Genomic DNA, 20,728 nt, shown 5'->3' on the forward strand with positions numbered 1-20,728 from the left:
TGAGACAGGAGGATTGTGAGTAAACAGCCAGACTCAGCAAAGGTGAACTGGCTGGAGATGTGGCTTAGTGGTCCAGTGACCCAGGTACAAAAAAAAAAAAAAAAAAAAAAAAAAAGAAGGATAACAATATCATGAATAATTTTAAAACAAACTAAAATGATTTAGATGAAATGCAAAATCTTTAAAATATGTTGATATCAAAACTGATACAATAAAAATTAGAGAACCTGAATAAATCTGTACATATCAATGAAAGTGTAACTTTATTTAATAACATTCCCACGATGAAATTCCATTATGTATAGCTTTAGTTGGGCATTTTTTTTTCAATTTTTTAAATTAAAAATCATAAATATACATAGGGCAATGTTGTTTGATTCATTCTGTTATTTTTTCCCTTCCCCCCACCCCTCCCACCCCTCTTTCCCTCTATACAGTCCTTCCTTCCTCCATTCTTACGACCCTCCTTATCCCTAACCCTAAACCTAACCCTAACCCTAATGCTAAACTCTCCTACCCCCCATTATATGTCCTCACCTGCTTATCAGTGAGATCATTTGTCCTTTAGTATTTTGAGATTGGCTTATTTCACTTAGCATGATATTCTCCAATTTCATCCATTTGCCTGCAAATGCCATAATTTTATCATTCTTCATGGCAGAGTAATATTCCATTGTATATATATGCCACAGTTTCTTTATTCATTCATCAACTGAAGGGCATCTAGGTTGGTTCCACAAACTGCCTATGGTGAAATGAGCAGCTATGAACAATGATGTGCCTGTATCTCTATAGTATGCTGATTTTAAGTCCTTTGGGTATAGGCCAAGGAGTGGGATAGCTGGGTCAAATGGTGGTTCCATTCCAAGCTTTCTGAGAAATCTCCATACTACTTTCCACAGTGGCTGCACTAACTTGCAGCCCCACCAGCAATGTATGAGTGTACCTTTTTCCCCACATCCTCGCCAACACCTACTGTTGCTTGTGTTCTTGATAATCGCCATTCTAATTGGGGTGAGATGAAATCTTAGGGTAGTTTTGATTTGCATTTCTCTTATTACTAGAGATGTTGAACATTTTTTCATATATCTGTTGATTGCTTGTACATCTTCTTCTGTGAAGTGTCTGTTCATTTCCTTAGGCCATTTGTTGATTGGATTATTTGTATTCTTGGTGTAGAGTTTTAGAGTTCTTTATACATTCTGAAAATTAGCGCTCTATCTGAACTATGAGTGGCAAAGATATTCTCCCACTCTGTAGGCTCTCTCTTCACATTACTGATTGTTTCCTTTGCTGAGACAAAGCTTTTTAGTTTGAATCTATCCCAGTTGTTGATTCTTGCTTTTATTTCTTATGCTATGGGAGTGCTGTTAAGGAAGTCTCATCCTAAGCCAACAAGTTGAAGGTTTGGACCTACTTTTTCTTCTATAATCTGCAGGGTCTCTGTTCTGATTCTGAGGTCCTTGATCCATTTTGAGTTGAGATTTGTGCAGGGTGAGAGAAAGGGGTTTAGTTTCATTCTGTTGCATATGGATTTCCAGTTTTCCCAGCACCATTTGTTGAAGAGGCTATCTTTTCTCCATTGTATATTTTTGGCACCTTTGTCTAGTATGAGAAAATTGTATTTATTTGGGTTTGTGTCCATGTCCTCTATTCTGTACCATTGACCTACCTGTCTATTTTGGTAACAATACCATGCTGTTTTTGTTACTATTGCTTTGTAATAGAGTTGAAGATCTGGTATTGTGATACCCCTGCTTTGCTCTTTCTACTGAGGATTGCTTTAGCTATTCTGGGTTTCTTATTCTTACAGATGAATTTCATAATTGCTTGCTCTATTTCTGTAAGGTACATCATTGGGATTTTAATTGGAATTGCATTGAATCTGTATAGCACTTTTGGTAGTATGGCCATTTTGACAATATTAATTCTGCCTATCCAAGAACATGGGAGATCTTTCCATCTTCTAAGGTTTTCTTTAATTTCTTTCTTTAGTGTTCTGTAGTTCTCATTGTAGAGGTCTTTCACGTCTTTTGTGAGATTGATTCCCAAGTATTTTATTTTTTTTGAGGCTATTGTGAATGGGGTAGTTTTCCTAATTTCTCTTTCTGAAGATTCATCACTTATGTATAAAAATGCATTGGATTTATGAGCATTGATCTTGTAACCTGCTACTTTATTGAATTCACTTATGAGTTTAAGAGTTTTCTGGTGGAATTTCCAGGTTCCTCTAAATATATAATCATGTCATCAGCAAACAGGGATAGTTTGAGTTCTTCTTTTCCTATTCGTATCCCTTTAATTTCTTTGGTTTGTCTAATTGCTCTGGCTAGAGTCTCAAGAATGATGTTGAATAGAAGTGGTGAAAGAGGGCATCCCTGCCTTGTTCCAGTTTTTAGGGGAATGCTTTCAGTTTTTCACCATTTAGAATGATATTGGCCATGGGCTTAGCGTAGATGGGTTTACAATGTTAAAGAATGTTCCCACTACCCCCATTTTTTCTAGTGTTTTGAGCATGAAGGGATGTTGTATTTTATCGAATGCTTTTTCTGCATCTATTGAAATAGTCATGTGATTCTTGACTTTAAGTCTGTTGATATGGTGAATGACATTTATTGATTTCCGGATGTTGAACCAACCTTGCATCACTGGGATAAAACCCACTTGATCGTGGTGCACTATCTTTTTAATATATTTTTGGATGCGATTTGCTAAAATTTTGTTGAGAATTTTTGTGTCAATGTTCATTAAGGATATTGGTCTGAAATTTTCTTTCCTCGATGTGTCTGTGTCTGGTTTAGGTATCAGGGTGATATTGGCTTCATAGAATGAGTTTGGGAGGGTTCCCTCCTCTTCTATTTTATGGAATACTTTGAGAAGTATTGGAATGAGCTCTTCTTTAACGGTTTTGTAGAACTCAGCTGAGAACCCATCTGGTCCCGGACTTTTCTTTGTTGGTAGGCTTTTGATGACTTCTTCTATTTCATTGCTTGAAATTGATTTATTTAAGTTGTGTATGTCCTCCTTGTTCAGTTTAGCTAATTCATATGTCTCTAGAAACTTGTTGATGTCTTTGAGGTTTTCTGTTTTGTTGACATATAGATTTTCAAAATTGCTTCTAATTATGTTTTGTATTTCACTCATATTTCTAATTATGTTTTGTGTCTGTTGTGATATTTCCTCGTTCATTCCGAATTTTAGTAATTTGAGTTTTCTCCCTCTTTCTCTTTGTTAGTGTGGCTAAGGGTTTATCAATTTTGTTTATTTTTTCAAAGAACCAACTATTTATTTTGTTAATTTTTCTGATTGTTTCTTTTGTTTCAATTTTGTTGATTTCGGCTCGGATTTTAACTATTTCCTGTCTTTTACTACTTTTGGTGTTGGTCTGCTCTTCTTTTTCTAGGGCTTTGAGCTGTAGTGTTAAGTCGTTTATTTGTTGATTTCTACTTCTTTTGTTGAAAGTGCCCCATGAAATAAATCTGCCTCTAAGTACTGCTTTCATAGTGTCCCAGAGATTTTGATGTGTCTTTATTCTCGTTTACTTCTAAGAATTTTTTGTTTCCCTCCTGATGTCTTCTGTTATCCATTCATCATATAATAGTGTATTATTTAATCTCCAGGTATTGGAGAAGTTTCTGTTTTTTATTCTCATTTATTTCTAATTTCAGTCCATTATGATCTGATAGAGTACAAGGCAGTATCTCTATATTCTTGTATTTGCCAGCTGTAGTTTTGTGGCATAAAACATGGTCTATTTTAGAGAAGGATCCATGTGCTGTTGAGAAGAAAGTGTATACGTTCTTTGTTGGATGGTATATTCTATGTAAGCCGGTTAAGTCTAAATTGTTGATTGTGTTATTGAGATCTATGGTTTCTTTATTCAATTTTTTTTGGACAATCTATCCAGTGGTGAGAGAGGTGTGTTAAAATCGCCTAGTATTATTGTGTTGTGGTCTATTTGATTTCTGGAATTGAGAAGGATTTGTTTGACATACGTGGATGAGCCAGAGTTCGGGGCATAGATATCTATGATTATTATGTCTTGCTGATTTATGCTTTCCTTAAGCAGTATGGAAAATCCTTCTTTATCTTTTCTGAGTAGTTTTGGCTTGAAGTCCACATTATCTGAAATGAGGATGGATACTCCAGCTTTTTTGGTGTGTCTGTGTGCATGGTATGTTTTTTCCCATCCTTTCACCTTTAGTCTGTGGGTATCTCTTTTCATGAGATGAGTCTCTTGCAGGCAGCATATTGTTGGATTTTTCTTTTTAATCCAATCTGCCAGTCTATGTCTTTTGATTGATGAGTTCAGGCCATTAACATTCAGGGTTATTATTGTGATATGATTTGTATTCCCAGTCATGACTCATTTTTATTTTTTGACATGATTTGGTTTCTCCTTTATTTGGTTATTCCTTTAAGATAGTTCCTCCCGTTGCTGATTTGCATCATTGTTTTTAATATCTTCCTGATGGAATATTTTGCTGAGAATGTTCTGTAATGCCGGCTTTTTTTTGTAAATTCCTTTAGCTTTTGTTTATCATGGAAGGATTTAATTTCGTAGTCAAATCTGAAAGTAAGTTTTGCTGGGTATAAGATTCTTGGTTGGCATCCGTTTTCTTTCAGGGCTTGGTAAATATTGTTCCAGGCCCTTGTAGCTTTTAGGGTCTGGATTAAAAAATCTGCTGATATTCTTATTGGTTTCCCCCTGAATGTAATTTGATTCTTTTCTCTCACAGCCTTTAAAATTCGGTGTTTATTTTGTATGTTAGGTATTTTCATAATAATGTGCCTTGGTGTGTGTCTGTTGTAATTTTGTATATTTGGAGTCCTATAAGCCTCTTGTAGTTGGTTTTCCATTTCATTCTTCAGATTTGGGAAATTTTCTGATATTATTTCATTGAATAGATTGTTCATTCCTTTGTTTGTTTCTCTATGCCTTCCTCAATCCCAATAATTCTTCAATTTGGCCTTTTCATGATATCCCATAATTCTTATAGATTCTGTTCATGATTTCTTACCATCTTCTCTGTTTGGTAAACATTGTTTTCAAGATTAAATATTTTGTCTTCAATGTCTGAGGTTCTGTCTCCCAGGTGTTCTATCCTGTTGGTTATGCTTTCTATGGAGTTTTTAATTTGGTTTATTGTTTCCTTCATTTCAAGGATTTCTGTTTTTTTTTTTTTTTTTTTTCAGTATCTCTAACTCTTTATTGAAATGATCTCTTGCTTCCCGTATTTGCTCTTTCAACTGTTGATTGGTGCGATCATTTAATGCCTGCATTTGCTCTTTCATCTCATCGTTTGCTTCTCTGATTGTTTTAATTATGTACATTCTGACATTTCTTCTGCTGTGCTGTCATTGAGTTTTCTTGATATAGTATCTAGTTTTGTTTGGGACATTTTCTTCCCTTGTTTTCTCACATTGGTCAGATGTCAGTAGGACTCTGTGATATTGCAGATTTCCTCTATTTGCTTATAGTGTCCCTGTAGATTTCCAGTGTATCACCTCCCAGCCTTTAGTAGCCTGAAGTCTTGGAGTAACTTGATAATGCAGTGCTTCGGAAGAACGCTGCCCCTAGCCCACTACTGTTTCCAGGGCTTAGAGCTGGCTCTGTGTGGAAAGGCTCTCACTGGGGGGCCTGCTCCGAGAAGCCGGCCGTGTTGGAGGAGCCCCCCGCTGGAGTGCCCAGAGCTGCCTGGAGAAGACTCTAGCTGCCATGCCCTACTCTAATAAGCTGCCCAAAACCAGGCCTGCCGCCCAGGCCGAGCCTCACCGGTGTGGGAGACTCACCCCGTGGCTCTATTTTAGTCTGAGTCTCTCAGTGCCTCCCCTTCTTGAATCCTGGGTTCTGGAGCAACTGGTGATGCAGTCACCCTCTAGTCCGCCATCTTGGATTGCCCTGTGGAAAAAGCCTGCGGCTGGAGGGGGCAGGTCCGCCTGGAGAGGTCTTTGGCTGCCGTGCCCTGGTCCCAGAGGCTGCTTGCGGGTTGGAGGTCTCTGCTGGTTTGGGGACTTGTGGCTGGCTCTGTGTAGAAAGGCTCTCACTGGGCGGTCTGCTCCGAGAAGCTAGCCTAGAAAGGCGCTTCCTGCCGGAGGGAGCCGGGCTGCTTGGGGAAGTTCCTGGCTTCCCTGTCCTGTTCCCTGTAGTAACCTGCGGGCCAGAGCTTGCCGCGCTGGCTCAGGGACTTGGAGCTGGTTCTGTGTAGAAAGGTTCTCACTGGGGGGGCCTGTTCCGAGAAGCTGGAGAATCTGGCCCTGTGGGAGGAGCCCACCGCTAGAGTGCACAGTGCCTTTGGGATATTCTAGCTGCCCTGCCCTACTCTAATAAGCTGCCTGAATCCGGGCCTGCCGCCTGGGCCGAGCTTCACCAGGTGGGCGAGACTCACCCCGTGGTTCTATTTTAGTCCAAGTCTCTCAATGCCTCCCCTTCTTGAATCCTGGTTTCTGGAGTGACTGGAGATGCAGTCACCCTCTAGTCTGCCATCTTGGATCGCCCCGTGGAAAAAGCCTGAGGCCGGAGGGAACAGGGCCATCTGGAGAGGTCTCTGGCTGCCCCGCCCTGGTGCCAGAGGTTGCTTGCGGGTCGGAGGTCTCCGCTGGCTTGGGGACTTGTGTGGATTTAATTTCTATTTATTTTTTTGGCTTTTTAAATTTTTTTTTAATTTTTCCCCTTTTACACAAAACAAAGTAGAAGAAATAATACAGAATTAAAACTGCTAAAGTAGTTAATTGGTAGAACATGTATTCACAAAAAAAATCCAGATAGGAAACAGGCTTATTTACAATGAGGAAACACATGTAAAATTAAGGTAGTTGTCATATGAAACATTAAAAAAAGAATCGAACATATACTACTGGGTGCCACTGTTTACAGCAATATTGAAGGGAGAAAACAACACTTAATTAGGAACAGATATACCATAAGTTACAGGTTTTACAGCATCAGTGCAATAAATTCACAAAACTACATTATGGCTAATTAATCAGTTTAAGAATTGTTCCTAAACATGTCAGGTTTTTGGCCCTCAAAGGTTTATTCCTACAGATTTCAACTACTCTAAATTTCTAGCTACTGAGATGGAAAGACTGATGAGCTTTCCAAAGAGTCACAAATCTATGTAGACCAGAGGCCAGCTATCACTATGTGTCTGCTCTCACCAACAGCCCTGGAATTTTTCAAAGAAATATTGAAGGAAATAAGTCATCAGTGTAGTTACTATGTTCAATGCCAAACCAAAAGGGACCAAGTAATGGCCACAACCAAAGAATGGGAATTTGAGGCTTACCCTTGAAGGCTTTCTCTGATAGATTATTTTCTTCTCTACTGTAATGAATTTTGACTAATCACAGGAAGACTTTTGTTTTCATTTAGCTAGTCATGGAGTAAAGGTATTGAACACAAGTCTTAATCTACTATGGACTTTAAGTCAGCTGAAAACATGAAATGCTAAGTATGCTAACATTCCTAAGTACAATCTTTTGGAAGTCTGCTGTTAAAAAGACTTAAGGGTTTACTAACTTGAAGTGGTGCAGGGAACAGCAGCTCTAAGCCTGTCAGATTTCCTGTGGAAAAAAGAATCAATATTTCCTAGAAATGGCTTAAGTTTTGCATAAGGGAGAAACCTATACAAACTAGGGCATGGAATTGGCTATATTTTATTCCATGGGGATTCTTCTCCCATGGTGAAAAACAAACAAACAAACAAAAACAGCTCAAAGAACAAATCTTAATTAATTGGTCTCTTCCTCAGAAGTAGTAAACTTGGTCTCTATACCCATGAAGCCAGTTTTTTTAAGCAAACTGCGAAGCAGACAGTAGATCCAGCTTCTTTTAGCCACAGATCACTACCTTGCACCTAGCTAAAACGAATGTCAACACTGTTAATTTCACTGAAAAGTAAAATTCACCACTGTTATTTTAAAGGAAGTTGTCAAAAGTAAAAATTCAATTAACCCTGGGTGAGAAAAATCAAGACAAGCCATACTCATTAATGAGTTGTCCATTTAAGGCCAACTGATGAAAATGTACCTAGCTACACCTGACTCAATGACACTATGCACAAAGTCTTACCTGGCAAGTGTGAATTTCTATGAACTAAGGGCAGAGTGAGGCAGAGCAAGAGCTATTTCTGTAACACTGTAGCATCCAAACAGCATAGTAGGAACTATTCCCAGGGGTGATGCATACTGCATTAACACAGAAATAAAGCAGATGCATTATTCATTTTTCTTTTCTTTTTGTTTGAGAAGTTTGTTTATCTCCCTTTTGGCCATTCCAATGTACTTCGAAATGAATCCATGTTGGTTAAGTTCAGGAAGCAACAGTAAGAAAAACACTATCAGGTAGGTGAGAAATAGGTGTGGACTTGCTGTCCAATTCAAGCAACCACAGCAAGAGAAATGATCATGGTCATGAAGTACATTTTAGGCTTTTCTTCCTTTAATGTAAAGAGGTGTTTCTACCAGCCCACAGCTCTGCGTCGAATCTTCACTAGATTGCTGCAAATTTTATGGAATCTTTGCTGTTGTTCAGTGGCCCATTTATTGGAGCCAAAAATTCTAGGTGCTAGAATGGGAACAAGGTAGTCAGCCAAGCACAAATATATCACAAAACAGGAAACACCAGAGAGAGCAGATGGATCCAAATAATACATAATGTGAAACACCAAAGAGACCACACCCAAGATGGCGGGTGGAAACCAGGCTCTTTCCCATCAGGGAATTTTATCAGCCATCAGCATCATTTCTCCCCTTCCTTGAAGCTGCTCTTCCAGATTCGCAGTCTCTGCAGCCAGCAGGTTGGTGCTGCTATTATCTCCCTCCGCCACTGTCCCTGAGATGCAGTCTCAACGAGCGCGAAGCACCCTCAAAGCCTACCTCTCTCGGACACCTGCTGCCACTGGAGCGCCTCTATTTATTTATTTTAATTGACAAATAAAAATTTGTATATTTATTGTATACAAATCAAGTGGTATTTGTTTCTTATGGATAAATTGGTGTTATGTTTTAGATATGAGGTGTCCCCCTAAAGCTGAGGTGTGAGAAAATGCAAGAAAGTTTAGAGGGAAATGATTGGATTATGGGTGTCTTAACCTAATTAGTGCATTGATTCACTGACAAGTATTAACTGATGGTAATTGTAGGGAGATAGGGTGTAGCTGGAGGAAGTAAGTGATTACAGGGCATACCTTTGCAGTTTATATTGTGTTACTGGTAAGCAGAGCTCTGTCTGCTTTCTGATAGTTATGTCCTGAGCTGCTTTCCTCTGCCACACCCTTTTGTCATAAAACTCTGCCTCACCTCAGGCCCAGAGCAGTGGAATCAGACATGTATGAACTGAGACCTCTGAAACCATGAGTCCTTAATAAACGTTTCCTCCTCTACAGTGTTCTTGTCAGGTCTCTGGTCACATCAATGAAAACGATAACTAAAACATCAACCATATGGAACTATTGATTCGGGCAAAACAAAAAAAAGTAAGGTTATCATGAGGCTCCTATACTTACTTGGGTGATGTTTGTTCCCCAGAATGGAGTGAGAGACAGTATCTGGAGGGCACACACTGTGGTAGGCATACTTAATTCTTTTTGTAAACAACCTGATATGTTGGATTTCTTAGCCTTATTCCACTGATGAGGAAACTGAAGTTCAGAGAAGCTTAGTGGTTTATTCAATGTCATCATACTGGTAAGTGACAGAAGTGAGATTTGAATGCAGGTTTGTCTACTTTCCACCCTCTGAACCACAACAGAATTGTAAGAAAATTTCCTCTCAGGGAGGAAACTTTGAAGAACAAAGAATGCATAATTTGGAGGAAAATACCTTATTTATTTACTTGACAAATGCATCTAATATATTTGTATAATATGAAAGAGGTACTGAACCCCAGTACAATACAATAAAACAATTTATTCATAAATCCGAGTGCACTGGCAGCTACACTCACATATTAGCCTGACTTACTCAGAGAACTTCTAGTGTGGGTTTGGAAGAGAGAATGCCTAAGTAGCATTGAGTGAGAGCAATTGTGTTGACACTACTCATGTGTGCATTTCAGATGTCCACTCAAACTAGCCAAAGCCTTAAATCCCTCCATTAAATCCATATTCTTTTAGCTTAAGCCTTTCTTTACTAAAACACATGTTCCAAGGGAAAAGGTGATAGTGTAAATTACATTTCTTAGTGTATATCTTAGTATATAGTTTGAAAGTAACATTAATACACATTGTATTAGTCAGCTTTGCATTAATACATTGAAATGCTCAAACAGCTAATTTTATAGAGAAAAATTAGTATAGCTCACATATTTGGAGGTTGAAGGACATGGACTCTGCACTGGTTCATTTCTGTTGATGACCTCATGGCAAATGGTGGATGGCAGTGGTAGGAATGCATATTAGGGCAAATGGTCACATCTCAAGTTGGGAAGTAAAGAGGGCTGGGTGGGGCCAAACTCAGACAACTGTAATAACTCTTGAGAGAACTACTTTCTGGGGGCAAGCTTTCAATGACATAAGAACATCTCACTAGTCTTCAACAAACATAACACCATTCTGCTAGACCATGCCTTTAGTCACAATGGATCTTTGGGTGACACTCAACCCATCACAGATTAAATAGTTAAAAAATAGTATATAACATTTAATACTTTATCACATACCAAACTCTTCTTAAGTTACAAAAGCTAATTTATTTAATCCTGAGAATAATTCTTTCAGGTGTCTATTGTTAACACTGCCATTTTGTACGTAAAAAAAAAATGGAGGCAGAGAAAGATGAACCCATTTCTGTGGGGAAGTAAGGCAGTGGCTTGTTCAAGCTTTCATTGCTAGTAAATAGCAGAACCAAGACTCAAATTCAGGTTTTCTGTTGCCAGAATCCATGCTCCTAACTGCTTCAGTTACACTATATTTCATTTAATCTCAATCACCTGGCATTTGCTTGGCATTATGTTATGGAATTGTAACAGTGGTCCACCTCATGCTTTGATTGTTGACCTTGCTGCTCTGCCACTAAGGCTTATTTTATTTTATTTTGTTTTTGGTACCACAGATTGAACCCAGGAGCACTTAACCACCGAGCCATATTCCCAGTACTTTTAAAAATTTTATTAGAGACAGGGTCTCACTGAGTTGCTAAGGGCCTCACTAAGTTGCTGAAACTGGCTTTGAATTCATGATCCTCCTGCCTCAGCCTCCCCAGTTGCTGGGATTACAGGTGTGTGCCACTATGCCCATTGAGGCTTATTTTAAATGTACATTTTTTTTCCCTCTTCTCCCTCTACCCCTCCCTCACCTGGGTGGGGCTGAGAATAGGATTAACATTTCCCATCCTAGACCGAGTTATTGTCTTTGAGCACACACTCACCACCAGGACCAAGTAATTCAGATTTTGGGGGATGGTACCAGAGGATCTAAGGAATGGCTATCTCCCAAATTAATAGATCAATCTCAACACCCCCTCTCCCGAACAGGGACACTTGGAATGAATCACTTCATTAAAAGCCCTCTCATCCTGCTGATGGGCAGAATCACAGCCTCTGAGACAAGAGTTCCCAATGCTTCTTTTTTGCTAGCAAAGTAATGCATCCTTGCTTTCCCTATTTCTCAAAACTGTGTCTTTATAATTGAATTGGCATGGGGACAATCACTGAGCTTTTGGTGACAGGATTTCAACATATTTTCTTTTTTTTTATTGGTGATTGAACCCAGGGGTACTTTATCATTGAGCTACTTTCTGAACCTTTTTGTATCTTTTAGTTTGAGACAGGTTCTCACTAAGTTGCTGAGGCTGGCCTCAAGCTTGCAATCCTCCTGCCTTAGCCTCCCATGTCACTGCGAATACAGGTGTGCACCACTGTGCCTGGCCAAATTTTCCTTTTATTTAGTCACTATGAGCCAGGTAGTACAGCTCCTTTTTTTTTTTTTTTTTGTATAAAGGAAGCACAGAAAGCTTATGTAATTTATCCAAGATCACACAAAGTTGGTACAAATACCAAATCCATGGTTGTTTTACTCCAAGGCTCATGCATTGAGTTGTTCCAGAACATCTCCCTTACCTACTCGTCAAAGTGCCAGAAATGTGAGCCTGTTTAGTTACTCAAGGTCCTTTATTCAAAGTGATACCCCCATGGGAAAAGGAAGAACTTGTTCTTTCACCTGCATGTGCCAAGCTCTTTAGAGAAGTCAATGCTTTTTAAGAGTGAGGGGAAAGACCTAAAGGATTCAGGGCCCAGGCCCAGTATACAGGGTTTGGGTATAGGTCTGAAAAGGGGAGTGGATGGGGCCTAGTGATGAACTGTGAAGCCTTTTCAGCTTTTCCAAGTCCCTGTGTTTTTTGGAGCTCCTGGGAGGGAATGGGGTTTTAGAGGGAGTGAGGAGCTGTCTGAGCCTCTGTGAAGAGGCATTGTTGTTTGGGGGAAGTGAGTCAGATCCCTGCCAGGCAATGTTTTTCTAGCCTATTCAGGAAGGTGAACTGACATCCTGTGATGGGGACTAAAATTTAAGGGCTCTCCTCTAGCCTTTTGGCAGGCATTTCATCTTGAGATACACTAGAGGATCTTTCTACCTAATGGCCCCCAGGTTTGATTATTCAGACTCATTCTGCCACACCCCTCTTTCCCAGGCTTGGTAACTCCTGACTTCTGGGTTGCTTAGCTCTTAAAAGTCAAACTTTTTCCTCTTTCCTGACCATCGTTGAGCTGGATGCATGTAATTTCCTCTAAATATCCTTTTGTCTATTCCATTGCTCCCTGACACCTGCACATTTCTTTTCAGCAGGGGCCTAGGCTTTTCCACAGAGAAAATCAGGCCTAGAAGGCTGAGCCCTCTAGATGAGAGAACAGGGATATTATCATTCCCTTCCATTACCTCCACAGGTCAGGTAACCTGGGCCTCTGTGAAGGAATATAGCAGTGTGGGGAAGAAGGTTTGGGGCTCCTTTCTAGTTTGGATCCTAGTGAACCGAATGAGTTTAGGTCCATCCTTTCTCTGTGGGTCCCAGTTTTTCCTTTTAAAACAAGGAGGAAGGGTCTCCTTGGTGTCTAAGAGGTCATACTTCTCTCCCATTCTGGGCCTAACATTTCCTGGGAGAGGTAAGTTACTAAGAAAAATAATGGCAGTAAGAGCTGACATTTGTTGAGCTTTTCCTATGTGCCAACTTACATTGTAAATGCTTTAGATATATGCATTCATTGGACCCTTACTTAGGATCAGTAGTAAGGATTATTATTATTGCCAGTTTATAGATAGAAAAATGTAGCCACAATGAGGTAAAGATGATACACCCACTAAGAGGATATTAGTATAATAATTATAGAGTATGCCCAGAAAGAAAATGGACTCTGTATCCATTCATCATCCAACTTATTTAGTGCCTCTCTCTCTCCATTTCTCTCTATTATCACCATATATCTGTTTACCTCAGGTTTCCATAGTCTATAGCGGAGAAGTCAACTTATTTTTTTATAGTTAAGAATCCAGTAAACCACAGACGCCTTGGGAAAATACGTTTTGTTTGACAAGTGTAATTCCTCACAACTGTCAGAGCACCTGACGGTCATTCATTAGAGCAGAGTAGGGATTACAAGCATGAAGATCTGGGAACACAAGGACAGGAAAAGAATGATACAGATATGGGCATATTCTAGCATTTTCCCTTGATTCCATGAAGAAGATAGCATTTTTTATTTGTTCTTTTTAGTTATACATGAAAGTAGAATCTATCTTGATATATTGATGCAAGCATGGAGTATGTATTATTCTATTTAGAATCCCAGTCTTGTGGATGTACACTATTGTGAGATTCATTGGTCATGTATTCATATATGAACATAGGAAAATTATGTCAGATTCATTCCACCATATTTCCTATTCCTATCTCCAATTCTTCCCTTCATTCCACTTTGTCTAATCCACTGAACTTCTATCCCCTCTTGTTATGAGTTAGCATCCACATATCAGAAAGAGCATTAAACCTTTATTTGGGAGGGGATTGATTTATTTCACTTAGTGTGATAATCTCCAGATCCATCCATTTACCAGTGAATGTCATAAAGTCATTTTTCTTTATGCCTAAATAATATTTCATTGCGTATACCTACCACAATTTCTTTATCCATTCATCCATTGATGGGCATCTAGGTTGATTCCACAGCTTAGCTATTGGGAATTGCACTGCTATAATTATCAAATGATAGTTTTTAATGTAAATGGATATCCTTGAAGAGTATATGTCCACTTCCTAGGGGCCATTTCACATATCCTGAACTGAGCCTCAGTTTCACCTCCTTTACTCACATTTACTCTAAGGTGGTATCAAAACCAATTGAGGAGAAAATTACTTAGGGAAGAGTGGGTACCCAATAATAGTTTGAGAAAGCTTCAAGGCATGAGATTGGCAATCCCTCTGCTTTTGGCTCTGTACCAGGTTTAAGGGCTCCTGGGAGATGGGACACTAAAAGTCTGTGTTCATCCTTGTGGGTGGTGTCCAATTCTATTCATTAGAAAGCAGATGTTTTCTGAACATCTACCCTGTGACAGCTCTGGACTTCATGAATGCAGATGTCATAGTTCTTGCATCTCATGAGCTCTGTTTATATCTCAGTAGTAAAATCATAAAACAACTGTGTTGACCAAAATATGTTATGTGCATGTATGAATCTGTCACAATGAATCCCACTATTACATATAATTATAATGCATCAATTAAAGTTGTGTTGAGTGATTCAACAAAAATAAAGCAAGGTACTCTGGTAGCACAGAGAGAGTAGGAATTAATTCTGAAGGAACCTGTTGATAATGGCTGGGTTACCAAAGGAGCTATCATGTAAGAAAAAATCCAGAAAAATGGAATATTATTTCAGCAGGATGCAAAACAGACATTGGGGTACACAGGAAGTTGTCTGTGGAAAGAGAACATTCTAGAGGGAATAACATGAGCCAAGACCTACAGTCATGAAAACACACCACATATTTGAAGATTATAGTTATGTGGAATGGCTAGAATATGTGATGAAGGACTAGGCAAGGGAATAAAAAGAGAAGGGACTGCAGAGGTAGAGAACCACATTACATGATCCTTAAATGGAAGTATTTGATGTCAAGAGACTTTACAAAACTAGCTTGGAGTCACTCCAAGTTGAGGAAGTTTTAAACAGGGGAATTAATAGCTAATGTGAGGTGTCCCCCACATTGTGAAACAATACAAGAAGTTTCAGAAGAGAAATTATTGAGTTGTAAAAGTCTTAACCCAATCAGTGAATTAATCCCGGATGGGATTAATTGAAGTGGTAGGGTGTGACTGGAGGAGATTGGAATTGAGGCATGACTTTGTGTATATATTTTGTATCTGGAGAGTGGAGTCTCTCTCTCTCTCTCTTACTGCTTCCTGATGATGAAAGCTGCTTCCCTCTACCACACTCTTCCACCATGATGTTCTACCTCACCTGGAGCCCCAAAGAAGGAAGACTAAGGTCCCTGATACTGTGAGCCCTTAAGTACACCTTTTCCTCCTCTATAGTTGTGCTAGTCAGATCATTTAGTCACAGCAGAGAAATAGCTGACTAAAACAATAGCTAACATTTATTGTGTGATTACTATATGCCAGGACTTGCACAGAGTGCTTTTTGTGTATTTAACTCCTACAATCACCTTATAGGTGAGTAGGATGATATACTAATCTCATTTTGAAGATGAAGACCTGAAGCATGTAGCAGTTAGGTAAGTGTGTAAGCCAAACTATGTTCAGTTTTGGCATGGAAACAACAAATTTGTTCAGTAGATTAGACAAAGGGAAATGAAAGGAAGGGAGGGTGGATAGGAATAGGAAAAGCAGTAGATAAATCTAACATAATTTTCTTATGTACACATATGCAAATACCTAAGTGAATCTCACCATTATTCCCACCAACAATAAGATATATTCCATGCTTGTACAATTCTGTGTTGTATAATTTTATCAAAATCCTATCATGTATAACTAAGAAGAACCAATAAATTTAATAAACTTATTTTCTTCATAAATTAAAAAAAGAAAACAACATATGCAAAGTCCAGGAGATAGGAACTAACTTTGGGTGTTTGAGGAACAGAAGGAAAGCCAGCAGGGCTAGTACAAAGTTAAGCATGTAAAAGGTGGATATAAAATGAAGTCAAAGAAGAGGCAAAACTATACCACATAATACTTAGGAAGCCACAGAAAGGAGTTTTAACTTATTCTAGATCTGCTAGAAAGCCATTTGGAGTGTTTTAAGCAAAGGTATAATGTTATCTGATTAGGTTTTGAAATCACCCCTCTAGTTATGGCATGATTAATGCCTACAGCAGGATGAGAGTAGAGCAATGGGACCCAGTGAAGAGGCTATTGTAGTAACCCATGTGAGAAATGATGATGACTTAGACTAGGTTTGGGGTAAGTGGAGGGGAGACACATGGATGGATCTGTGATGTATTCTAGAGGTAGAATATTCAGGATTTGTTGATGGCTTAGAGGTAGTAGAAGAGCTGAGAGAAAGACCAATCAAGTATACCTCTTTGGGTTTTGTGTGTGTGTGTGTGTGTGTGTGTGTGAGAGAGAGGGGGGGGGGCGGGTGGGAGAGAGAGAGAAAGAGAGAAAGAGAGAGAATGCATGTGCATGTGCATGCAACAAAGTTTATGATTATGTCATTTACTGAGGTAAGGAAGACTAAGAGATGGAGCAGTGTAACTTTAGTGGTTCAGTTCAGAGATGTATTCTGGAGCCAGGGTGCTTGGCTTCAAGTCTCTATGGTGTTACTTGGGGTCCTGGGCAGGTAAATTATTTAACCTTTCTTAAGTCAGCCTCCCCATCTGTACAATGAGGATAATAAGATTACCTACAGAATAGGGTTGTTGTGACAATTATATGAGTTAATAGAACTAAAGCACTTAAAACAGTGTCTGTCACAGAGTAAATGCTTTCTGTTAGTTGTCATTCTCTTTTCCAGTATATGCACTTACAACATGGTAACTTGCCCGTCTGACTCTTACTCTAATTGTTCTCGACATCACTTTATGTTTGCTATTTTGTTCTCTTCTTGCCAATGACTTTGTCTTCCCTCTAGCACAATCCAGGAGATGGGCAGAGGAAGGCCACAGAGAACATACTGGATGCGGTAGGTGGGTTAATGTTGCCAGTTGTAGGAGAGGATGCCCCAAAGAGAAAGGGAGACTACACTTATATACAGGTATCTTGAGTTCCCAGGTTGGACTGACTTGATAGGGATGGTTACCAAGGATATATAACGTATATATTGGGAAGAGGCTTAAGCAAACTGCCAGTATTCATGAAGCTAGACTCTAGGACCCTTCATCCTTTTTATGGGCCTTCTGTCTTATTGTCTGCTTCTCTCTCCAAGAGATATCTGAAAAATGCTCTCCATACTCCTTGATTTGTGTGTTCCCTTCACATGGACAGTCCATTTAATATCAATAAGCATTTTGGTGGGTATGGAGGTGTACTGTGATCAAATCCCATGAAAAAAAGCAATTAAACATTTTAAGGAGTCACTACCCTACCAATGTGCATTATGAAACAAGGGGAGATAAAGTTATACCACTTCTTACACATATTTGAAAAGGGAGCCTACCCTAGCGATGTGTCACATTTTGTGAAATACTACCCAGTCAAAGCCCATCATAGTGGTCCCTAGTACTATGATCCTTCATTTGGCAGGACTATAGAGGTATCTGAGTTCACACTTCTGAATACTTGCCTCTCCAGCCCAATATTAAAAGGAAGAAGGGAGAAATGTCAGGTTTTGGAGCTGTCAAGCCTGAGTTCAAATTCTGGCCTTACCACTTAGAGATTATGTGACCTTGAGCAAATTCCTTTGTCTGGGCTTTGGTTTTCTTGTGTAAGGGAAAAATATGAAATACCTGCTCTTTAGAAATGCTCTGAAATTGAAATACTACATTTGAGCTGGCATATTAAATATGGTCTGCAGGGAGCATATATTATGTCTTTCATATATCAGAAAGCAGGAGGTACATTAAAGTCTTTTTTTGTTGCTCAACAAATGGCACAGCTCAGGAAGTCACTTGCAGAAGACAGATGCAGGGGACCTGACTAGAAACAGGAATGGCCTGGCAAATGGGTCTGTAGTACTAGGATATTAACCACTAGAGGGCAAGAATTTAGCAGTCTCAATATCTTAAGTCCTTTTTAAATATAAAAACAATTTATTTTCTGATTATAAAGCTATTAAAAACATGCTCTTATCAAAATTCTGAAAAATATAGAAAAGTAAAAAAATAAAACAAGGAAAAATTTCACATGATTCCACCCCCTAAAGACAATCATCATCAATGAACATTTTATCTTCTTCCAGGTATTATACAATGTATATTTTTATTTTTTAATTTTATGGGATTTTTTTTTTTTTTTTTTTTGGTACTGGGGATTGAACTCAGGCAGACGCAACCACTGAAGCACTTCCCCAACCCTTTTTTTTTTTGTATTTTATTTAGAAACAGGGACTAACTGAGTTGCTTGCCACCTTGCTTTTGCTGAGGCTGGCTTCGAACTCAATCCTCCTGCCTCAGTCTCCTGAGCCAGTGGGATTTCAGACTTCACAACCATGACCAGCATATTTTTATGTTTTTTAAACCAGAGTCTTGCTATGTTGTTATGTTGCCTAGGTTGGTCTCTTCATGTTGCTCATGCTACCCTCAAGGTTGTGATTCTCTTGCCTCAGCCTCCCAGGTAGCTGGAACTATAGGTGAGTGCAAGCATCAAACCTGGCTATGACCATGCATATTTTTACAGGGTTCATTTGATTGCACTATATATGTAATTTTGGTTCTTGCTTAATTCATTTAATATAATCACATAAACATCTCCCCTCCCCAAATCCTTTAAGAATTCTTTATCAGTTATGCTGTATATTTTACAAATATTCATAATCTTTAATAATTCATTCTTTTATTAATTAAAATATTTTTTATTTTTACAGACACATTTTGATTCATTGTACACAAATGGGGTACAACTTTTCATTTCTATGTTTGTACACAATGTAGATTCACACCATTCATGTAATCATATATATACATATATATATATATATATATATATATATGGTAATACTGTCTGTTTCATTCTACTGTTTTTCCATTCCCACTCCTCCCACCCCTTTTTCCTCTCACCATCCAAAGTTCCTTCATTCTTCTCTTCCCCCCACCGCCCCTCCTCATTATATATTGTCATGCACTTATCAGAGAAAACATTCAGCCTTTGGTTTTTTGGGCTTGGCCTATTTCACTTAGCATGATATTTTCCAACTTCATCCATTTACCAGCAAATGCCATAATTTTATTGTTCTTTATGGCTGAATAATATTCCATTGTGTATATATGTCACAGTTCCTTTGTCCATTTGTCAATTGAAGGGCATCTATGTTGCTTCCACAATGTAGATATTGTGAATTGAGCTGCTATGAACATTGATGTGGCTGCATCTCTGTAGTATGCTGATTTTAAATTCTTCGGGTATAAACTGAGGAGTGGGATAGCTGGGTCAAAAGGTGGGTCCATTCCAAGCTTTCTGAGGAATCTCTACACTGCTTTCCAGAGTGGATGTACCAATTTGCAACTCCACCAGCAATGTATGAGTGTACTTTTCCCCCACATCCATGCCAACACTTATTATTGCTTGTAGTCTTGATAATAGCCATTCTAATTGGAGTTAGATGAAATTGTAGGGTGGTTTTAATTTGCATTTCTCTAATTACCAGGGATGCTGAACCCTTTTTCATATATTTGTTGCTCACCTCTATAACTTCTTCTGTGCAGTGTCTGCCCATTTTCTTATCCCATTTATTGATTGGGTTCTTTGTATTTTGGGTGTAAAGTTTTTTAAGTCCTTTATAAACTTTGGAGATGAGTGCTCTGTCTGATGTGTGTGTGGAAAAGATTTTCTCCCACTCTGTAGGCTCTCTTTTCACATTGTTGATTGTTTCCTGTGCTGAGAAAATACTTTTTAGTTTGAATCTATTCCATTTATTGATTCTTGCTTTTGTTTCTTGCGCTATGGGGGTCTTGTTAAGGAAGTCTGGTCCTAAGCCAACATGATGGAGATTCCGGCCTACTTTTTCTTCTGTTTGGTGAAGGATCTCAAGTCTAATTCCTCTATCCTTATCCATTTTGAGTTGAGTTTTATACAGGGTGAGAGATAAGGGCTTAGTTTCATTTTACTGCATATGGATTTCCAGTTTTCCCAGCACTATTTGTTGAAGAGGCTATCTTTTCTCCATTGTAAGTTTTTGGCACCTTTGTCTAGTATGAGGTCACTGTACTTATGTGGGTATGTCTCCATGTCTTCTATCCTGTACCATTGGTCTACCTGTCTATTTTGTTGCCAATACCATGCCATTTTTGTTCTATTGCCCTAGAGTAGAGTTTAAGATCTGGTATAGTGATAATTCCTGCACCACTCTTCTTGCCCAGCATTGCTTTGGCTATTCTGGGTCTTTTGTTCTTCCAGATGAATTTCTGTTTTCTGTTTCTATGAGAAATGTCATAGGGATTTTAATTTGAATTGTGTTAAATCTGTATCGTGCCTTTGGAAGTATGGCCATTTTGACAATATTAATTCTGCCTATCCAAGAACATGGGAGATCTTTCCATCTTCTAAGGTCTTCCTCAATTTCTTTCTTCAATGTTTTGCAGTTTTAAATAATAATTCACTTTCTAAATGAAACTAAATTATA

The 20,728-nt window shown here is 38.7% G+C and overlaps 1 pseudogene across 1 annotated transcript; it reads right to left on the reverse strand.

The window, feature by feature from the left end:
- Positions 1–6,679: 6,679 nt before the first annotated feature.
- On the reverse strand, positions 6,680–8,891 carry LOC306651392 (ADP-ribosylation factor-like protein 6-interacting protein 1; annotated as a pseudogene). The gene has a single exon. The product of its transcript is annotated as an ADP-ribosylation factor-like protein 6-interacting protein 1 (transcript).
- Positions 8,892–20,728: the final 11,837 nt, after the last annotated feature.

Source organism: Sciurus vulgaris, assembly GCF_902686455.1.
Source record: "Sciurus vulgaris genome assembly, chromosome: X".
In the NCBI taxonomy this organism is placed as follows: domain Eukaryota; kingdom Metazoa; phylum Chordata; class Mammalia; order Rodentia; family Sciuridae; genus Sciurus; species Sciurus vulgaris.